The sequence below is a fragment of the Anas acuta genome, chromosome 1 (genome assembly GCF_963932015.1).
Source record: "Anas acuta chromosome 1, bAnaAcu1.1, whole genome shotgun sequence".
NCBI classification, from domain to species: domain Eukaryota; kingdom Metazoa; phylum Chordata; class Aves; order Anseriformes; family Anatidae; genus Anas; species Anas acuta.
The window spans coordinates 143,505,241-143,527,854 of record NC_088979.1 but is presented as its reverse complement, the minus strand read 5'-3'; the positions used below and the strand labels follow the sequence as shown (position 1 = coordinate 143,527,854).

At 36.8% G+C, this 22,614-nt stretch overlaps 1 long non-coding RNA gene across 3 annotated transcripts in view; it reads right to left on the bottom strand.

Annotated features, from left to right (window-relative positions):
• Positions 1 to 219: 219 nt before the first annotated feature.
• The window catches only part of LOC137845393 (uncharacterized), a 43,287-nt gene continuing 20,892 nt past the window's right edge, over positions 220 to 22,614 (bottom strand). For 2 of the 3 annotated variants that reach the window (XR_011090208.1, XR_011090207.1), the window contains 5 exons: positions 11,646 to 11,680; positions 8,169 to 8,428; positions 5,588 to 8,082; positions 4,539 to 4,616; positions 220 to 2,658 (listed from right to left, as the gene is read on the bottom strand). This is a non-coding gene — a long non-coding RNA (uncharacterized lncRNA). The remainder of the gene's footprint in view (positions 2,659 to 4,538; positions 4,617 to 5,587; positions 8,083 to 8,168; positions 8,429 to 11,645; positions 11,681 to 22,614) is intronic. The other variant, XR_011090209.1, reaches the window with a different exon arrangement.

Below are 22,614 nucleotides of genomic sequence, written 5' to 3'. Positions count from 1 at the left end.
GTGCCTTCTATCCTCCCTCTTTTTTTTTTTTTTTCTTTTTCAAGAGACCCTGCTGATCTGACATATATTGATCTGAGCTTGTCTTCCAAACTGCTAATTTGTTTATAAATACCTAAATGGCTCTAGCTGAGTTTCTGCCAGGATTCTTATAGAATCTAAAATAGGCTTTTTTGATAAATGAACATGCATTTTATAATAATCTTAGATTATTGCTCGTCATGTTTGCACAGAATACTTTAATATAGTAGAGAACAACAGCAGACTGTGTGTGCAATGGCTACTTCTTAAAATATTTTAACTTATAATTTCAGCGAACCCATTTAGGTAAACTGAAGTTAACCTTCGTAAAATTGTCCCAAATGTAAAATGTAATCATATACATATATTTTTTTTCCATTGAAGAGGTACATTTCTATTATCACAGACACTGGAAATTAAACTCATATTAGCTATAATGAAGAAATAATAACTTAGTAAGTATTGAATATAAGACACTGATTTTTTTTCTTTTTCTTTCAAGATGATTACATCTGTTACAGTCACAGAGGAACATTTTTAAGTATTAAATAGTAGGTAGGAAGGTAGAGAGGATGAGACAGTGGGACCAAGTGTTTTTTGCCAGCAATGTACACTTTCCTATTAATTTGGAGACTAACAAATCTTTTTTTTTTCCTATTAAATTGTCACGAAGCTGTTCCAATCCTCTGTTACTTCTAGAGCAAGAACCAATTAGAAACTGGCTAGCAGAACATCTTGAAATCACTTTGTATCCTCTTTCTTTGGATTGTTGCTTATGATTTCATTAGAAATGTCAGCATAATATATCCATGCTACTGTGGAAGTCAGTCAGTAATTTCTCAGGTACTTCTCTCTTCCTGGAGAAATCACTGTTAATCTTTAAGGAAATATGAAAAGACGCACTGAAATGAAATGCTCAGAGGATAAATTTGATCCCAACATCTACAAGAGATATTGCAAAGTTAAATAATTAGAAACTATCATTTCTAAATTACATGATTGGGCTATTAGCAGACTGTGAACTTTCAGGCAAATAAACTCCATAGGCTGCTGGCTGTGGAGGAACTAGAGGTGACACTCTTCCTTTTGCAGGAGATAACAAGGGTCAGTTTGGATGCTGTCCTGGCAGGAAGAGGCTGAGCCCACTTGAAGCCACTCAGTATGCCCTGCTCGGCAGGCTGTTGTCCTTAGGGATCTGCTAAGTCCCAGTTCAGATCATTTCACTTTAACTGTCTGTACTCTCGAGACAAAAAAAAACTCTTCATTTCCATTCTGAAGCAGTAACTTTTGCACACTCTCTGGCTGGCCAGCCAGGGTAATGACCTTATTACCATACAGTGGCCAATATGAAAGAATTTCCATCTAAATGCCATGCTTTGAACTCAGAACAGCCAGAAGATCTAGATCCAGAGAGAAAGAGAGGGAGAGAGAGAAAGAGGGAGAGAGAGATGAGTGTGTTACCAGCAGCCTAAATGGACCAGACTTTTAGCTCTCAACCATGCCATCTCTGGATTTGATTGATCATCTCTTCATTTTATCTCTTTGTAGCACACTGTAGCGTTACTCCCTAGCATATGTTTTGGATGCTTCAAAGGCGGAGGGGAGAGATGACAAACTTGATAACCATATAAGTGAAATTCTCTTCACAAGAGAGCAGAAAGCTAGTTAAGGATGCACTTGAGCTCTAAAACACCAAGGTACAGAAATGTTCTCCGCTTTCATGCATAAAGATCAGCACTTCCAAGAACTGGAGAAGAACAAAGTCTCCGTGCAGAACCTGGGTGAAATAGAAAAAGTTCACAGGTATCTATATCCTACAGCACTGGCTTTTGTGAAATTATATCACACAGTATAAGATGCTGTATATATTTGTCATTTATGAAATTATATTTGTAAAATTATTTAAAGACTTTCTCTCTGACTGTAGTGTTTATTGATTACAAGCTAGAAAATACATCTTGTATGTCTCCCATCATAAAAAATATGAAAATGGGAATGCATCCATTAAGCTTCTTCTCGTTTGCCAGTAACTCAGAAAACCCCCATGAACTGTAATAATCCAAGGGACATTTCAGGCTCAAGAAAACAGAGAACACAAATGTATCACCTCCTGTGTGCATGGTAATGTATTTGGATGTGACAAACTGATGTTTTGTCAGATTTTGCTATGGCTGAAACTTATCTTCACAAAGCTTTGTTTGTGCTTATGGATAATCTCAGTATTTACTGAGGCTCCTTGGTGTCCAACTGTGCGCACACGTGCTTGCTGACATCCTGCCAATAATGGTTCATCTATAAAACATGCACTGACAGCAAATGGATAAAAACAACCAAAGCTAAGAACCTTGACCACAGAAGACTTCTCCTCATTACTGCTAAACTGGCTGAAGCCCCCAGTAATTTAATTCATTCATTACAATTCTCCCTGGTGCAGGCAGACCCTAGTTTTATTCTATCAACCCTTGTTGATCCACTCAGCACAGAAGCTGGAAAGAGCTGTGGAGCAGTATATATCTTGCACTTTTCATTTAGAGTGTTGTTTTCCTTTCATGCTTTTTCTCCAGGTTTTCTCTTAAGACAAAGTTAAAAGGCACATTTCAATCAACTGGTCTGATGTTGTCAAGCTCATGCACTGAAGTCCTGTGGGGGAAGAAAAATAAATAAATAAAAAATACACACAACCAAACTTTCTACTGAAAAGTAAAAAAAATCTCTGCTCCAATTATGTTGATCACAAATCTATCTGGAGGATCGGAGTAAAGAGCTGGGTAGAACTAATGGAGTAGAAAAAAAAAAAAACAACTTTAAATTATTTATATTTGAGTCAATACATCTGACATCTTGAGCTCCAGGGGCCTTGCTGTCAATAAAAGTATACCACCAAATACTATTAAAGAAACAAGACAGCAACGTTTCCACTTTCACAGGAGGCAGAAAATACATTACAATATGCATCAGAATGATACAGTCATAGAAAATAGAACTGGAAGGGACCTCAGTTAATCATCAGGATCATGAGGTATTTTAGGCAGCTTATGCCTAAAATATTGCTGGCGGACATCTGGATTGCTTTGAGCAGTGGACATCCTACAGCTTCTTTGGACAATCTAATCATGTTCCTTAGTAGCAATAGATCTCTGATGAGAAATCACATGCTTTTTACCTGAAGCTCTGGCCTGGTCTACCCAAGAGAGTTTTACACTGCAACTGGAAGCTGCTGTGGACAGTTGGAGTTAGCCTTTGTAATCTTTCTTTTTCGTTTATATGCAATATTAGCGTAGTCACATACACCTGCTGATAGCTGTGGCTAAGAAGAGCTAAAAGAGAAAGACAATTTCTCAGATTCTTGTCTCAGCTCAGTCTAGAGCCTGCCCATTCCCAAGTGTAGGTGCAAAAGAGTGGAACAGAAAACAGAGCTGGAAGCGGAGAAAATATAGCATCTAGATGCTATTGCTGTGGCTGCAGAAGTTCTTCCAACTTTCCTGTGTTATATGGCAGGACTGATGACAAGTGCTTTGAGGTGTCTTGAGGATGAATAGAGTTGATCGAGTGAGATAGGCCAAGAAGCTTTCATGGCCTCTTACTCAGAAGGTTGTTTAAATGTCTGTTTTACTCTTCTTTTCAGAAGAAAAATAGTAGTGATAACATGCCTTTTCTACCAGGAGGGCAAGGACAGGAATAGGACTCTCCTAGGTGTACAGGGCTTCTTTTGTGGTCTGAGCATATATTTTTTTTCACATGCATTCAGAAGAAAAAAAAAAAAAAAAAAAAAAAGCAGATCCTTCCTTCCTTCCTTCCTTCCTTCCTTCCTTCCTTCCTTCCTTCCTTCCTTCCTTCCTTCCTTCCTTCCTTCCCTCCCTCCCTCCCTCCCTCCCTCCCTCCCTCCCTCCTTCCTTCCTTCCTTCCTTCCTTCCTTCCTTCCTTCCTTCCTTCCTTCCTTCCTTCCTTCCTTCTTTCCTTTCCTTTCCTTTCCTTTCCTTTCCTTTCCTTTCCTTTCCTTTCCTTTCCTTTCCTTTCCTTTCCTTTCCTTTCCTTTCCTTTCCTTTCCTTTCCTTTCCTTTCCTTTCCTTTCCTTTCCTTTCCTTTCCTTTCCTTTCCTTTCCTTTCCTTTCCTTTCCTTTCCTTTCCTTTCCTTTCCTTTCCTTTCCTTTCCTTTCCTTTCCTTCTTTCTCTCTTTTTCTCTTTCTCTCTCTCCTTCTCTCTCTCTTTCTCTCTTTCTCTCTCTCCTTTTCTCTCTTTCTCTCTTTTTCTCTCTTTCTCTCTCTTTCTCTCTCTTTCTCTCTCTTTCTCTCTTTTTCTCTCTTTCTCTCTCTCTCTCTTTCTCTCTCTCTTTCTCTCTCTCTCTTTCTCTCTCTCTCTCTGTCTCTCTCTTTTTCTCTCTCTCTTTCTTCATTTCTCTCTTTTTTTCTCTTTCTCTCTTTCTCTCTCCCTTTTTTTCTCTCTCTCTCTTTCTCTCTCTTTCCCTCTTTCTTTTAATCCTGACTTCCATTACCCATGGACTACCCCACGAAGCAACATACCACACTGATTCCTCCATTTCATCTGGTACCTGGAGCATTGTAGCTACAGACTCCTTCTGATGCTCAGCTTCACATCGTCTTGAAAAAAAAAAAATAATAATTATTGAACTCAAATGTCTAGCAGTCCCTGATATTTGAGTGTGATTTTTTCAGAAACAATGGAATTATTTCTATAGTTGTTTTATTAACTCTTAAAAATGTATCTGCTCTGTATTTTTAGAACAAATTTACTCTCACCCCAAACCAGTGTAAAATGATCACTGCCAAATTAATGTAACAATATGGTAGATTTTCATGAAACAAAACAAAACAAACCAAACAAAGAAAAAAAACTATTTCTATTTTAAATGTAGTAGACTTTTCAGAGAACTGATCTATTTTCAAAATGTTGGGGAAACGTACCAATTTATGTAACTGAAAATTCAGCCACAACTGATAAAATAATTAAGAATTCTGTTTCAGCTTAGTGTGCAGCAGGAAACAATCAACTCCAACCAGCTTGTTTGCTTGACTGAGTAGACAGAGGATTTTAAAAATGACATTGGCTTCTGTGAACACAGAATCACATCCAGATCCAGTGCCCTTCCAAACACAATCTCTCCTCAGCAAACACACCCTGTGATGAAGATCCATCTCATATCGAAACTGCCAGGCAAGTCGTAGCACATCCCCAGCTCCGTGATAAGGACACTGTTTTGGTCTCTTTGTTTACAAAAAAAAATTTCCATGAGAGCAGAAGTGGTTTGGTTGTGAGAGCTTTCTGCTTTGCACAGCAGTAGATTTGCTGAGGGAGGGGAAGGGATTAAGCCTGCTGCGAGCGCTGCTCTGTGCAGGATGAAGGTGATGTTTTTGCTGTGCCCTTGTGCACCACCCTCACTTCTGCCCTCACCCCTTAAGGGCCAGCTGCAGCCAGCATTATTATCCAAAAGGCTCATTGCCCAGGTCAGTGACGCTAATGTGGTATAAATAAGACGGTAATAGGCAGAATCAGCAGGCTGAGGGATGGAGATTGCCCTCCCTTTCCCTAAAAGAGCATTCACAGCTCTCACCTCATCCTCAAACAGCAGGAACCCATCTCTCCTCCTGTTTCAATCTACTTTTAAACACAATGCAGCAGTCGGGGAATTTGGCCTCTGTAAGGGACAGAGATTGGGCAGAGAAGTGCCCATTCCCAAATCGATCTCTTGCTGTTGGAGGGTGCAGGATGCAATCTGAGGCTAACTGAAAAGGCAAGGGGATAATTTTAGACAGCAGACTCACCGGGATGATATATTTATCATTTTAGGCTTTGTTTGTAAAAAAACATGCTGGCTATATCTGTAAATATTTTAAATACTTCAGTCAGTGGTAGGCGTGGGAAGGGGATCCAAACAGGGATTCTGGGCATTTTCCTATTCCTTCTGACATGTCAGTTCAGAGCAGTTGGTAACATAGCGACAGGCTGTAGCACTTCATTATCATCACAATCTGCTACCTCTTTAATATAGTATCTGACATTTCAGTCAGACAGAGCTTTGTCCTTAAGCTGACAGGAGCTTTATGCCTTGCACTCAGGAACATCACCGCACTGGGTATATGGACCAGACAGGGCACATGCTATCCATGTTTATGTAGATATGTCAAAGCATGGCATTCAGATGAAAGGCAAATATATACATATACACAAATGTAAAGCTGCATACAAAACCAATCCATCCTTTACAGTCTGGCAAAATCCTTTCCTTATTATGCAATTTAAAGGGAGGGATTGTGCAAGTATCTTACAGGAGAGGAGAAAATCCAGAGCTCACCCAAACTTCTGTGGCAGGACTGAAGTGCCCACTCAGGCAGATGCATGCACTGCCTGCACTGTGAGATGCAGGGGAGGTGCTGATGCCAAAAGCTGTACATACCGGTGCAACTGTAGGGACATGGTCCTGTGACTGTTCTAATGAGACAGGAGTTTGCTTTTGGGACTGCAGAGTGGGGAAAAAGAACCTGTAAAATTCTGACAAGGGAAATTTCTTGATGCCTAAGTCTTTTCATTACATATGATAGAGTTTTTTGATTTCAGGCTTATATTTTTCAGGGGTCTTGAAGAAGATGAGCTAATTCATCTTTTATTTTCTCTGTCTGTCTACTTGCCCTTATTGGGAACAAGAAATCAGAACACCTAACTAAATGGCAGAAATGAGAAGGTATAAAAATATCATGAGATATTGCAGAGATTATTTGAATGCAGAGATTATTTGAATCTCTGCATCTCAGAAACTCTAAGCATTATCAAAACTTTAATAAAATCAGGTCTGGAATGTAGGTAGGTAAACTAAGGCACTGCACAAGCAGTCACTGGCTATGTACAGGCTTTCCTACCTTTACTGAGTAGCAGTGTGTTTCCTGAGAAGTCCACAAAGTCTGTATTTTATGGACAAGATGCTGTTTCTCATGCACAAAAATTATTTGTCTCCAGATAGTTTATTTTTTAGATCAAAAAGGCCTGATTTTGATGGATTTACTTTCCCACCTTAAGGTCACTGACAAGCCTGATGTTCCCTGTTACAGTCGGTTGAGATTTCAGTCTGGGTTACCAGCATGACTGAGAAGAGATATCTAGCTTTTCTTGCAATGGAAGATGATCCGTAGAAGTGCCATGTTTACCCCATCTGTAGCTATGCAGGAGTAATGTGTGAAATCCTCATTGTCTGTGATGCCTTCTGTGCTATCTTGCTTGAAGCACTAGATATACTTTTGTTAATCTTTCAGCAAAATTAATATCTTCAAAGAAACAAATCTTTGATCAAAGCGTAAGATCACTTTATTTGATCTAACCTGACTTAACAGATAGAATAAGAGGATGATTTTTAATGCTCTCTGTTTTAACTTGGCTGGAATATTTTCCTTTAACAATTTATGTACTACAGCATCCATTATCTTTCTTTTATTAAGGCTAGACTATTTGCTATAATGATAGGTTTAAAATGCCACATAGGTTAACTCTAGAGAATCTGTGAACTGAATTGTTGACATTTTTCTCATTTATAATTCACTTTAACCATAGGCTGATAGTGGAAATAAAAGCTTGTTGCCTTTAAGTTATACTCATACATGATGTTTATAGCAGTGAAAAGAAGGTGAAATCATTTTCTTAGTTAAGAGAAACAAGAACATGAAACATAATCCTGATCTCATATATATGCAGCAGTCCACGGCAGTGGTTGAGGTGAAACTTTTCAAAGGTACTCCAGTAATTTTGGAATATTTGTCTTGATTTTTAAAGTCCTCTAAGACAAGGGAGAGCATAATTTTCATTCCATGTCAGTGGGACTTGGACTCCAAAGATATGCAGACCTATTGAAAAACAATTATTAAACTCCAGGAGCATATTTTTTTCTCTAAAACTTTCAGCTGAAAGACAGAACTTTTTAAGTGAAGTTTTTAAACTGTTTTAATACCAATACAAGTTTCCTTCATTCAGTCTTTTGAACTACTGAGTGAGTAGATGTGGGAAATATGTAGGATTCCATGTTATACGGAAATACTTTGAATTTACTGAAGCTTCAATTACCTGCAAAAAGAAAGTAATGAAATTGACATATTCTGTTAAAAAAAAAAAGGTCTGTCACATGCAGCAAAACCAACCTCTGCACTTACCTCCACTACTGTACATGATTGTCTATCTTCAATCAAGCTAATACATGTAAGCAGCTTATGCACTGCACTGCGTGCCATGCTGCAAAGCTGTGCAGCTACCCTTATGGGAATCAGACTGCTTCTTAGTCAAATCTTTGTACAATGCAGAGCTGTTCTTTGGGCTTGTCAGCATACTGAGAACTCAAACAGATATTTCTATATAGCCCAGAGCAGTGAGCTATGGAATAAATACCCTCTCATTCCTCCATCCATTCCTGTTTCTGAAACAGAACAAAGCAAAAGTTAGGTTATGGAGGCAAGATAACTGGCTAAGGAATTAATCTTTTCAATGCTTAAACCATTTTTGTATTTTCATTCACTGTCCTTAAGAAACATGAAGCATCTGCTATGTAGGTGTTTGTCTTGCTAGCATCCAGACTGATCCCTCGAGCATCTTAAAATAATGTGAAACAGGTCAAGGCTGATCAGTACAGTGAAGGTTAAGGCTTGTTCCAACATAGTATGATAGTTTTACTGGCTTAGGAAAGAGTGTTTATCACACCTGTGACCTCATGCTGACCTGGTATCTAAACAGGGTCCTCATGCATTATATGGTAAAGACCTAACTTTCTCACCAGAGTTCACTATTTGACAATGAATGGTGGAGTAATTAGTTGCTCAGGGAGGCTACTGGCCATACGTTAATTGATCCAACATACCTCTTGCCCAGCGGAGGACTAACAAATGCTAACAGACACCATTTCCAGTCTAAGAATGGCATTACACAGTCAGAGTGTACAAACAAATCATTGTAAAACTGTTTACAGGTATGTTGAACATGTGTCTTATAGTAAATGAAAGTAACCTGTGTGTTGGCAGGCTGGTAAAGCTAGCAATCAGTTAGGAAACATGTAGGAGATATGAGATCAAAAGCAAATGAAGAGCCATTGATTTCATGGCTGTTGGTCACTGGAGACAGCTCAAGTCAGCTGTGCAAAACCGGGCTCTTACCATTTGTTATGTTGCATAACAGAAGATGGTTGACAAATACCATCAAAGGAAATGAAACAAACACTCAGTGCTTAAGAAGCTGAGTAGCTTCAATGCTAGGGCTGTTTTCCACAATTTTGCTTGTTTAGTGGGAAGTGAAAGGGATTCTTCACTGTTATTGCACCAGACTGTGCAATATTTTGTTGACGCTACTCTAGACTCTGCATCTCATTTTGTAACAGCTATTTCCCTGACAATAAGTGCTCGCTGAGGCAGTTTGGATCTGAAAATAGTGCTGATTCAAATGGAGAAAAAGGATGGGATCTGAATGAAGAATTTGCTTTAATGCCTTATATTGATGTCTCAGATAAAGAGATTTCTGACAGAACTTCTCTTACAGCTTTGTAAAATGTTGCTTCCATTTTATTAACAACTGAAAGAAAGACACAATTGCCTACATTCTTTTTTCTTTATTTATTTCTTATTTTTTTACTTTTTCCCTAAGGCAGTGGTTTGTTGTTCTGAAGTCCTTATAATGAATTACAACTCTCTCTTCCTCTCCCATACCAATTTGTTCATAAGCACTACTGTTGAAAAAGGACTTTGGAAGATTCCTTTCTATTTTCAACTTCCAGACCAGGTCTAGAAAGTAGGAAGGCAAAATAAATGTGCACAAAGCAAAAGGTTTGTTTTTTGGTTGTTTGTTCGTTTTACAAAAAAACAATATCTAAAATAACAGAACAGACAGAAGGTTTGTGGAGCTCTAAACCTTTACAAAAACAAGCAAAATTTTCCCATCAGGAAACTGCCTAATTGTGAAAACATTATGCTGCCTCCTAAAAAAGAGTAAAAGTCTAACTCCAGCTACTGATAATTTGTATTCTATAGGGCAAAAAAAAGGCCTGTGCAATTTGTTATCTGAGAAAATACAGCCTGTCAGTAAAAGGAAAGGAAACTGCTATAGGTCATTTCAGGTCTATTGCTGAGTCTATCATTGATTCACAGCACACCACTGAGCAAGGAACTTGATCTCTTTGCAGTCCAGTTTATATAACTATTTAAAAGCTGTAATGAAATCTATCTCACAAGGGTTTTTTAAGCCTTGTTGTTCATAAGATACCAGGACAAAACCAATCACTAGAGGGATTTCAAAGTACAATTAGTACCCTAGGAGTACTAGAGAATTTAATGCTCAGGTGATACTGAAGCAATTAACTCTGTAGTCTACTTCACATTGCCTAAATCCCCAAATTTCAGTCTATCAAACACTGCTGAGCACTTGAAATCCATGGTAAAACATAAAAGAGACAAAGAAAAAGATTAAGATAAGATAAAAATAAAAATGATAAAGATGATAAGGATAAACGTAAAGATAATAAAGATAAAAGTAAAGAAAAAGTAAATTCTCATTTGATTCTCCAAGCTCCATAGTGAGCAATAAGTAAAACACATATAATTCAAATTAGAAGTGATTAATCTTTTTTTTTTTTTTTTTTTTTTTTTTCCCTCTTTTGCTGAGATATCCCTTAATTTGTTACAGGATGTTGAGACCAGGAGCCCTGGATGTAAAGAATGCATTTTGATACTATATCCAAATTAATTTGCATGTAATAAAATATTACATTTTCATACGACCCATAACTAAAATTGTATTACATTGGAATATTGTCATCACCGCTCTTGGGTCATTGCTTTCAGTGTCAGTGGAAGGAGCAATTAAACATTTGGGAAGTCAGGAATAGGTGCAACCTGTCTCTAAAGGGGAGCACTGAGCATTCCTGCCATATGACTCCAGAGAGCATGTGCCAGAGCAGCTGTCACTAATGGGTCCAGGGAGTCCAAACTTATTCAACCCTGTCTAAATTTGCATTTGGTGGTTCAGCTGGTGTGGTGGAGGCCACTGCCAGAAGTGCAGGGAAGCATAAGGCTCAGCAGAAGGCGAACAATATAGATGAGTGGGTTCTTTGGGGGTTGGCTGCCAGGACTGACACCAGGGTACAAATGGATTATGGAAGGTTGTGTGAACATTTGTATGTGACAAAAATGAGAGCAACAAGTGTTTGAGACACTTTGAGAGAAATCCAAAAACACTCTTTATTTTTTTTTTTTTTTTTTTGCCTGCAAAAACAGAGTTCTATTCCTAAGCAAAAACTTATTTTCCTACTTGTTTTCTGGAAAATTGGACTTAATGTATGTTATATTCTCAGTAATTTTATTTCAAAGTTTAAAAGCACTGTAGCTGTGTCTTGATAAAAGACTTTCTTTCCTTTCCTGAGACTTATTTTAAGAATTTTTCATTGGACAGAGGTTTTGCTAGCGTTTAGATAACAGAAATTATTTAGTAATACAGAAGCCAAGCATTTCTACTTCTACAAGATCAGGAACTTAGTGATGACTTAAGTCTTCTGGGCATCTGTGTAAACAGTTATACTTACATACTGGAAACCTGTAATAATAAACAAATAAATAAGTAAACAGAAGATTGTTTGACTTTCTCAAGAAATTTACCCCATGCATGGCCTCTTGCATAGTGTTCTAGAATACTGAAAGAAAAATGAAAACAAAATGCCAGTCTTAGACTTCCTTTGTATTCCTAGACTTTTCCTAAACTTTTTTTTTCCCACTTCATTGTATATTTATGTGTGTGTGTGTTATTTTTCTTTCTTTGAATGTCATTGTTAGCATTTTATGCTAAAGTTTATATTCTGGAAAGTAAACTTGTTTCAATGTATGTTTGATTGTGTCCTATTAGAACATTAATTTATGTTTCAATGTTATCTAACAATTAACTATTCTTTCTGTATTTCTTATGTTTATTCCCCTCAGATTTCTAACTGTTCTCCCAGAAGAACCAAATCTCATTTCTCTTGTATTTTATTAATTATTCTTCATTCCCTGGGTCACATGAATCACCTTTGGTACTCCTTCTTATGCATAAAGCTGTTGCAAGCACTTTTCATTATTAAAGTTCTCTTTCTTTTCTTCCCCCTCACCCCCCACTCCTTCAGGGTGATGAAAAATCTGAATACAATATCATTTTACTGCCAGTACCAAAGTAATCATTTTAATCTTTAGAACCCCACTCTTTGTTTCAGATTTAGAGCAGTCTACAGCAATGATTTTGGATGAAGAATCAATAACTATGTTTATATTTATATGTTAATAAAGAGCCAATGTTAGATGAAATAACTAAACATAGAGAAGAGACAAATTTAGAATGTTTTAAACTGATCATAGACTTTGCAATGTCATTGAGTAAGGTAATGCTGGGTACAGTCTCCTTGTTGAAATGACAGAGTAGGATCCATGTAGAAAAGGAAAAATGTTGTACTATTTCCCATTCAAACACAGTTCTAAGAGAGACCTTCTTTCCCTGCAAAATGAAAATGCATCCAAGGGGAATCTGATTCCAGCATGTCTCCTTCGAAGTATCTCACTCTGTCAGCAGGTCCAGTCACCTCAGATCTTTCAGATCTTTCTTTAAATAGCTATTTTTTGAAAATATATTTGTCAGATATTGTAGAAAGAGTCAGAGCTCAGTAGCATTACCAGAAGAATGGCTGGTGATCTTGTTAAGCTCCCTAACTGTGCGTTTTTGATCTTTTATGTCATGCTTAGATCCCAGAATCCCTGGTGGTATGGATAGAGTAGAGATCATACTTTTTTTTTTTTTTTTTTTTAATCTGGCATGGAGTTTACTTTCTTTATAGCAGCTCATATTATGCTATGTTTTGGATTTGTGACCAAAGCAATGTTGATGATAACAGAGCAGTTTTGGCTGTTGTGAGTAGTGCTTACACAGCATCAAGGCCTTCTCTGTATCTTACTTTGTCCTTTGTCCCCTGCCATGAGTAGGCTGGGGATGCACAATAAGTTGGGAAGGGATTCAGCCAGGATAACTGACCCCATCTGACCAAAGGGATGTTCCATGCTATATGATGCCATGCTCAGCAGCAAAATCTGGGGAAAAGAAGGGTTTCTTTTAACCCTGGGGACATTCAGGGTTATGGTGTTGGTCTGCCCAAGTAACTATTACATGTAAAGAAGCCTTGCTTTCCTGCATGATAATGGGAAATAGTGACTGAATAATTTATTTCATTTTGCTTCTGTGTGCCACTTTTGTTCACTTATCAAACTGTCTTTCTTTTGACCCACACATTTTCTCACTTTTACTCTTTCTATTCTGTTCCTCATCCTGCAGCAGGGAAAGTGAGCAAGCTATTTTGCAGTGTTTAGCTGCCTGTCAGAGTTAACCCACAACAGGCTTCCTTGAATATTGTGGTCAAATTCTAAGCCACAGAAGCAGTTTTAAAAATGACACACTTCCCTAGCTATTTTCCATGTTGTATGCTAGATAAGGGGTTGTTCATCAGCTAGCAGAATATTTGGCCAAGTCAAGTGTGACCTATGTTTTGCAGTGATTACAGAGCAGGCATGAGTCTCTGCAGGTTGCATTTCCAGTCTTCATCATAGATGGCTTGTATCATCTAAGTAGGCAGCTTTGTACTGAGTGTTAATCTCAGGAGGTGATCCATAAGCCTCAATAAGGTGACCATGACCTCATCCACTGTTATTTGTATTAACCTGAGAAAATGAATATATTGGGGGGTAAATGAAGGTCTTTGCTGCATGAGTTGTTTGTACTCATCTGTTCTGAAAATTCTGTTAAAAGAAACAATATGACCTGGGATCGTCAGAGTACATACATGAAGAGTTTTGTGTAATTTGGAGGGAAAAAAAAATGCATGTGGTTCTCTTCTGGCTTTGAAATAAGGAAATAATAATAACAATAATATTTTTTACCATCTAAAATATAAAGCTCATTGATTTTTATCAATTTGTGCTGCTTTCAAATACAAAGGGATTTAATACTAAAAGTGCTTCTCTGTAGCATGTACGCACAGCAAATTCAAGGGACTTACAATGGTGACTTACTTCCATCGATTGCACAGTTGCAGTAACAGAATACAAAGCAAAAATTACACTGTATATAATTTTACAGTTTAAAACCTGTTGTTCTTAATGGGCTTTTAGTCTCTAAAACTATTACTAGGAATGCAGTATCAACAGTGATTGTAAGGCACAAAAGTCTACCTTGCTGAAGTAAAAAGTAATGCCATTAGCACAAACTACTGCAAAACTTTTTTGGATCAACATAGTAGATCAACATGCTCTTGAGTAACAATCTTCTACTCTCTTCATGGGGGACATCCAAGAACAGTTGCCAGGAACTCTGCAGTGCAGTTGGAATTCATTTAAGAAACATTTCCTTCCAGGAAGATCAAAGTGAAATAGGTGAATTAAATGAAGGGCAGAGATCTACTGCAGGACAGAATTCCTGTAATGCCAGGGGACACTGAAAATGTGGCAGATATAATTCCATTTTTCTTGTATAACTAAGTATGAATATATATACATTATATATTAAAAGATATTGAAAGATAGGATTTGTTTCTCACTTGACTTTGGCCTCTGGTATTGGTATTTGTGGATGAGCATCAATAAGAAAAATTCGAGAAATGAAAGTGAAAAAGGGAAGATTCATCAATGAGAAGTAAACTGAGAGGACCATGACCAGATTAGAGAGGAGCCATGTGGTGTCCACTGTGATTGGGCAAAGGAGTGAGAAAGAACCTTCCCCCTCTGAAATTTAAGTCTGTTTCTTCTGCTGCTGTCCAGTTGGAGTGGTTGTTTCAGAGACTCTCACTTCAGGAATTAGCAGACCTCTTGAAAACACTTTTCATGAAAAACCTGTGATAACTAGTAACAAATGTGACTGCCAGTTTAACAGAGAGTTTTATATGCTATCTTTAAAGATTCCTTTCTAACTCAGGAGTTTTATAAGGTGACATTTTAGGCAAATGTCACTCAGCAGTTCATATTTCATGCAGTATTTAATATCTCTACTCAAAGGTTAAACCTACTGGATTAAACCAGCTACATTTCTGAAGTTTTGCAGTGCTAGGAATGGTTTAGAGATGTGCTATTGTCCTTGGCAAAACTATTTTTGCTTTGAAGAAACTCTCACATACCTCCCTAGTTTTTCTGTGAAGACATTTCATCCAGGGGGACTGAATTCCTTCACTGCATTGCCAGACAGTGGTTAACAGTTTGAGAGGAAAAACAAGTATTTGTGTTCCCTTTATTGTCCAAATAAGGGGAAAAAAATAAAAACAACAACAAAAACAAACAAAACCCAGAAATTGGCATGTGATACACAGAATGGCAATGAAGCAGGTCAGCAACGTCCTTGAGAAGAAAATTGCAAAAGGCAGAAAAAAATCTAATAGGATTTTTAAAAATGCATCAGAAAATGGAGCCTACCAGAAAGTCGGTCAGGATATGAAATTACCTAGGTGATAGTGAAAAAAAAAAAAAAAGAAAAGAAAAAAAAAGTTACAAAGTTAAATTTGGTTGTAATGTCCCTGTTTCCACTGTAGAAAGGTTTGAAAAGATTTGAGGAGACAAGTCTGAAAATTTTACAAATTTGAGGATTGGCTTAAGAGATATAGAGTACAAAGTTACACAACTAATAACTTCTAAAATGTTTTACTAAAACATATATCTAACTTGTACAGCTAAGCTTTGTATAAGAAAACAGAGACCATTAGGCCAATTTTTAAGAGACGTTTCAGAAAAGTACAACTCCACAAGTCTTCTGGTGTAGGAAAACTGGTAGGCATTATAATAAAACAGGAATAGTTTCCTATCCATAAATACAAAACATTACAGAAAAATCAGTATGGTTGTCATGCTTCACAGACCTGTTAGATCCTTTGGAACAGTCATAAAGCAAGGGATAAAAGGCTTCTGGCAAATATAGCGTTATTGAATTTCAGTTCAATTATTGAATTTCCAAAAAGCTAGTGCAAAGTTAAATAGACGGTTTACCATTGATACACCCAAGAATCTTTTCTGGAACTTGTGCTATTCCATGTATTTATAAATGATCTGAAAGAAGGAGAAATTAGTGAGGTGATAAAATTTGCTGCTGACACAAAATTAGTCATCATAGTAAAAATTAAATATGCCTAAGGTTTTGCTGGACCTTATCAGACTAAGTTACAGAGATATAAAATGGGAAATGAAATTCAGTGTTAAGAAATGCACGTTGATATGCATGGACAGAGAAAAACAAATTTATAAATATAACACAATCATAAACTCAGGGAAAAAAAAAAAAAAAAGTTATCAAAGAAAATGCTTAAAAAATTTATCTGCACCATGGTACAAAATGTAAGCATTCTATATGTTGAATACTTAGTATAGATACTCAAGGAGGATACAGTAAAAAGGGTGCAGAGTAGGCCAGCAAATACAATCATACATGAAGAAAGGCTAACTAAAATAAGACTTTTCAGCTTGGAAAGAAACATCCAAAAGGAGATAAGACACTCAAAACAGAAGAGCTAGGAGTTCTCTGATCATTGTCCAAAATTAAAATAAATATAAGGAAGTTCTTTTTCAAATGATGCATTAGTAATTTGGACCTTATGGAAACCTTATTTCCAGAGAACGTCATGGGGAAAAAAAAAATCATTATCATGTTCAAAGTTAGACAAGCTCATCTAGTTCCTGTAACTTTTAATTTCTCCAAGTAAGGAAAAATATCCAGGGACAATGATTCTCTCCTTGCTTTGGTGCTATCTTTTTCCCTGTGCATCTTTCCCTGGGGCAAGATGGGAAAGAAGTGTGGATGTAGCTTTTATTTCTTTCCCAACCTGTTTCCAAATCCTTGTGAGAACAGGTTTCTGAGAAGACTGTAGAAATTTTTCAGTACCTCAGGTTAGGGACAGTAATAAAGAGCAGTCCAGTATCCTGTAGAGTGTCCTGTACAAGAAGTACAGAAGGAATCTCATTCCTGTCCTGTTGCTGCATGACAATGCAAAAGGTGTCTTAATGGAAGTCTGGTAAGATCTTGTTGACAGTTACAGACTTCTTGTTCACAACAGCGGGACTTGGAAGAAAAAATAAATGAATAAATAAAAACCTCTCCCATGTTATAACACAGATAAGAGTTTTATTTTCAGTGTTACATCAGGGACAAAATGTTACTTGGTACTGATGAGAAGTGTGTCAATGTCAAAAAGTAGGAATTGTGCAGGTATAAAATTTTATTTCTCAGTTAAAATACTCTTTAAGATTTATGAAGGCAGTGTGCTTGTTAAGAAACCAAAACTCTTCTTCTGAAAAATTTTCACCAAGAAAACCTTTGTTTCACAACCTAACACCTCTGGAAGCTTACAATGATACTGAAGGCCCCCAGTAATCAACCCCAAATCTCATTTCTCGTTGTCACCTTTGTGCCCTTGACCCTATCATTCTCCAGCTACTCATAATTAAACCTGTTAATCAGGCAAATATCCTGACATGTTCCCAGAGACAGAAAAGGTAGAAGACACTGTGCTGAGGTGTTGGTAATGTGGGAACTCTGGGCAACAAGTTCAAGCACTGAATTTGTGACAAGGAGAGAGGGAAAAAGATGTTGAATTGTTAAGGGGATTGGCTAGTTGATAGGACTAGAGCTACAGCCTTTTACGTTATTAGTTTGAATTGGTGTCAGTGATAGCCTTACTTAGTTGGTACTAACTAAAATTGTTGGGCATCTCAAGGACTGCATCAGAAAGCAAATTAAGTTTAAATATATGAGGACAGGGGTGATAAGCATGGGGTGGAGGGGAAAGTCTTAAAAAAGCTTTCCTTGCTACTTCCATTGTCATTTTGTTCTGTGCATAAAGAGATGACAGCCTTCACTTCTTTCATTCTGGCATCTTTTCATTACTGCTAAATTTACTTTCTAAAATCAAGCAGTAGCACCAGGAATGTTGCTTTGATTAGAGCAATTTTAAGGCTGAGCTCATTCTTGAGTACCTTGCTGAATCAGTGCCCAAGTTTTCAGCTCCTATTCTTGGTCTTCAAAAGTATGTAGAAATGCACTGTTAGTGTGATAAACCAAGCAGAGCTCCCAGGGAAGAGTGTATTTCTAGACTAGATCTTTCTCTCTTTCCCTTAAAAATAACAAAACAAAAAACTGTATGTTACAAATCTATCTGGATTGATTTTTTTTTCCCCTCTAAACAGTTGAATAGATTTTAAGCCATAAGCATTATTTATTCTGACTTACCACTTCATCTGACTCACTGAATTTCATCCAGTCATTTCTGTTTTGAACCTAATAGCCTGTAAATGAACTAGAACTTTTCTCCTGGGTAGACATGCAATCAAGGAAAACATTGATTTTAAATTTATAGTGTATTGTTTTCAAAATGTGTTTTCTCTGTACATCTCTATTTAAAAATCTGACAACAAAGCATCTTAAAACAGTCTTAGGATATCACACTGTCTGGAGAAAAAAATATATAAATCTATAAAGTACTCATCTGACTATGAGGAGTATTATATTGGTGAAAATGAACTCTAACTTTATATTCATTATTTTCTTGCAAATCCCTAGAATAATTTCTAAGGGAATTAAATTTACTATCTTATTCCAGATCTACTTTAAATCTCATAATTACATAATTGTGTTTTGTTTGCAAATGACATGAGAATGCTGTTATGTTGATACTTTTAGGTTCATGAAACAAACAGTCTGAAGCATATTTTTTGACATGCAAGGGAAAACTTTCTCATACGATCCAGTAGTGTTATTTTCATGGAGGAACAGAAAGATCCAAATCCAGGAATGGAAATAAAATGGAGTTCCTCATCAATTTCTAAGAACCTTCTCTTTAAAAATGGTTGTGTTTTGCTACATTAGAAATGTTTATGAACAGTAGTGCTGGAGTCACTAAAAGAAAAAAAAAAAAAAAGAGTACAAGAACAACTTTGGGGGACAATTATTCTTTATCATTGCAAAGCACATTGCACCGGTCAGGAGGACTTTGCAAAGATAATGTAAACCTTTTCTGTTACCAGGAAGCTGTCTGAGAGGTTAGGCCACCCTAACTACTAAGAAACCCAGCACTCTGAAAATACATCTGGGCATCAGCTGAGTATAAGAAGATTGCCTTAATTCTACTCACCCCTCACACATAGGTGAAATATGTTAAAAATGGGTCTGCTATTTTTCCGCTGTAGTGATATGGGCATTTCATTAGCAAGGTAATTCTCCTCAGTGATCTGCGTGTGTTTCTGGAACTATAATTGATTGATTGCATGTTCAAAGTGATCATATCACACCCTAGCATCCATCCTAAATCAAGATTTTTGCCGTGTGTTGAATGTAATCACAGTAGAGTTAAACTACCCGATATCTTTTGATCACAAAGTTCACAAAGATGTATTTGCTGTAATGTCCAGCTCAAACACATTCAGAGGCTTCATGATAGTTTGAAGATAGAATCTGAAAGGCTCCTGGGCATGGAGGAGACATGAAAGAGGAAACAGAAGAGATGCTGAGGTGAGGTGTGAGACCCATTTATCAGGGGTGGGGATGTAACAATCAGGCCTGGAGGATCAGAGTTGTTAAAATCAAAGACGTAAATGTATTGTTTACAGTGTGAAAGGCCAAAGGTGGAAGAACATAGTGTATTTCAAAACTGTTTAAAGGGAGCCCACATGGTGTCAGCTGTTTCTGTGCACAGGCTCTAGAGAAATCTTAGGAAAGATCTCTGTTTCATGCCAGAAATATTAAGAAGCTTGTCCTGATGGCTCAGCTCTACAGGAGAGCAATCTTTGTTAGTGTATCTCCCAGAGCTGTTCAGCTGCTTGCTGCTAGTCTGCTTAGAAATGTCAGACCACATAAAGATCTGAGAAGAAAATAGCAGCAGACGGTTTTTCTCTCATCTGACTTTTCAATAAAGGTATTATTACATTTTAATATTTCCATTTGCATTGCCTCCATTCAAAAGTGGTTAGTATGCAATTTTACCCCAAAGCATGTCTTCTCCATCATATTTTGTATTACTGTAAACTGACGGACACATGATATGCTTTACATCTTATACAAGCATCATTTTCTATTTTCTTCCACAACTCTGCTTAAGAACTTTAAAGATTCATCCAAATAATACTTTTTTTTTTTTTTTTTGGCTCTCACCTCTATCTTCTGCCATCTTTTTTTTTTTTTTTCTGAGCAAGAAAATAAACAAAATAAATGTTATAATGAAAAGAGACCAAATGTTAACTAAGTTCCTGAGAGTTTAGTTCCATCTTTCTGAAGCGTTTCTGACAGTTAAACAAAATTGGAGTTTATTTCTCTCACTATTCTCACTCAGGATATAAAGTTAGAAACTATTCTTTGAATAATTTTATTTTCTTTTTAATATCCTAGATTTTCAAAAATAATCAGCAAGATGGAGTAATTTGCAAATTTCCCCCACTGGTTGGCAAGACCACCTTTCTAGGTATAATTTTATTTATATTTTCTCTCTTTCTCCATAGAGTATATGTTTCCATGTTAGAATATTTTTTACCTATCTGTGAATTCTATATCATGTTTATAATGTTTAAGAGCTTTAGATACTGATAGGAACAATGGCGAACATGTCAGAAATACAGAAGGTTGCAAACGTGGTGGAAGAAAAGTTGTCAATTTATTTTTTTTTAATCATACTTTAGGAAAGAAGGTCAAATAAAAGACTACAGTGAATTATTCCAGTTGACAAAGTTTTTGTTTGTTTGTTTATTTTTTCTTCTCTGTTGGTTTCCATTCCCATCTAAGTGGTCAGAGGTTAGTATAGAAAACAAAAGCTGTTAGTAGTTTTCTGAATTGTGGTTATACAAATAGCTAACCCCACTCCCTTGAGATGGAGAAAACAAACTGCAAATTACAAATTTATTTGCAATATCATTAACTGAGTCAGGCAGCTTTTGCTATGTGTCCAAGAGCTTCAGACACAGCTTAAAAGTCCAAAGAAGATTTTACACACAATAAATACATGCAATAAATAACTACATTTGCCAAGCCATTAGACTATGCATTAATATATTTACATTCCCAACAAGATACCCTATCAGTCTTTGCTAGCCACTCATCAGCAAAGGGGCGAAAGGTCAGCCTCCACCCTTGATTTTGCTAGTTTGCTGTCTTCTGGCTCCTTGTTTTGTTCTTTTATGAATTTATGCAATAGCATGCTGTGTTCATATTTTTCCTCTTAAATCCTCAAGCTGCTAACTATGAATTCTCAGTTTAAGCTTCTTTATCTTGGATGGCTCTGTGCACTTCCTCACAGACCTTTCTCACAACAAAACAATTTGTTCTGACATTTAGCTCAAGGTTTAGTAGCCAGGCTGCATTGGAGCTAAGCCTTGAGCCACAGAGAGATGAATCCCATGGAGAAGAAATACAAAACGAGGATTACAGATAACAATGTCTTTGTATTGTCTGTGTTTATGTACTTTTTAACAGAAGTGAGCATAGTGGTTCATCCTGCTCTGAGCTATTGTTTCAAGGCATCTATAGACACAAGAACATATTGCATCGATTTATACATGGTTCAGATTATCAACCAGTCTGAGTCCCTCTTCTTCATCACATTCAATTTTATCTTTTGAGCACATAAGTTTTCCACCGAAATAGTGGGAGTAGAAGTGATAAATACGCACTCCCCCATTTTCCTTTTGTTGGTTCAGCTTCCCACCCTGCAACGAATTTTGTATAACTCATTGTAATGACAGTCCTCTGCAGGATTGAGGCCTGGCATGAAATTTTGTTTGTCACAATAGGTGCTTTAAAACAAAGCACAAACCTACCAGTAAATAGGTGGTAGTTCAGCATAGTATCTTATGCCAGAACATTTCCACAAAACAACAACAAAAGCTGAACCACAATTACTCTGTTTTGTGGAGATCATTAGACTTTTTCTCCACAATGGTTGGTTTTCTTCATCTCTTTTTAATTATATTGAAATTATTGATGAGAATTAAAATACCAGCAAAATTAGAAAAAAATAGGAGGGAGGAACATTTTACACAAGAAAACACACCAGTGACTTCTAAACAGCTGAAAGGGTTTGAAGATGCTGAATATAGTAAAAAGGAGCCCTATGTTATATATTACATTCGACAGTGATTTGGAACAGAGAGTGTGCTTAATCCTGGGACAGTGCAATACATTGCATGAAGTAGGAGTGTCTCATAGACAGAATTATTATCACCATTTATAATAAAAATGACTGTATCTTTGTAACAGGGTTCACTACTGTATAATAACTAAACTGGAGAGTAAAATTAAATTTTACAGCAATAGAAGCACAATAGTTCTCTTGACAATGGGACTACACAGCTATTAAACTAAAGCTAGTCTCTACAAGGACATTCAGAGTTCTCCAAAATGCTGCATATTCTGTGTTGCAAATCGATTGGTCTGTAGAATTTGAACAGAATTATTATTTGTGTGTGAGAGAAATACATTTTTCTCATTCAAATGTGCTTCCACCAGAAATCCACTTCGCTTCAAAATTCCTTGGCTTTTTTGAGACATACAGCTGCTAGAGGATTCAAAAAGACTTTTAAAGGGATCATGAACTAATAT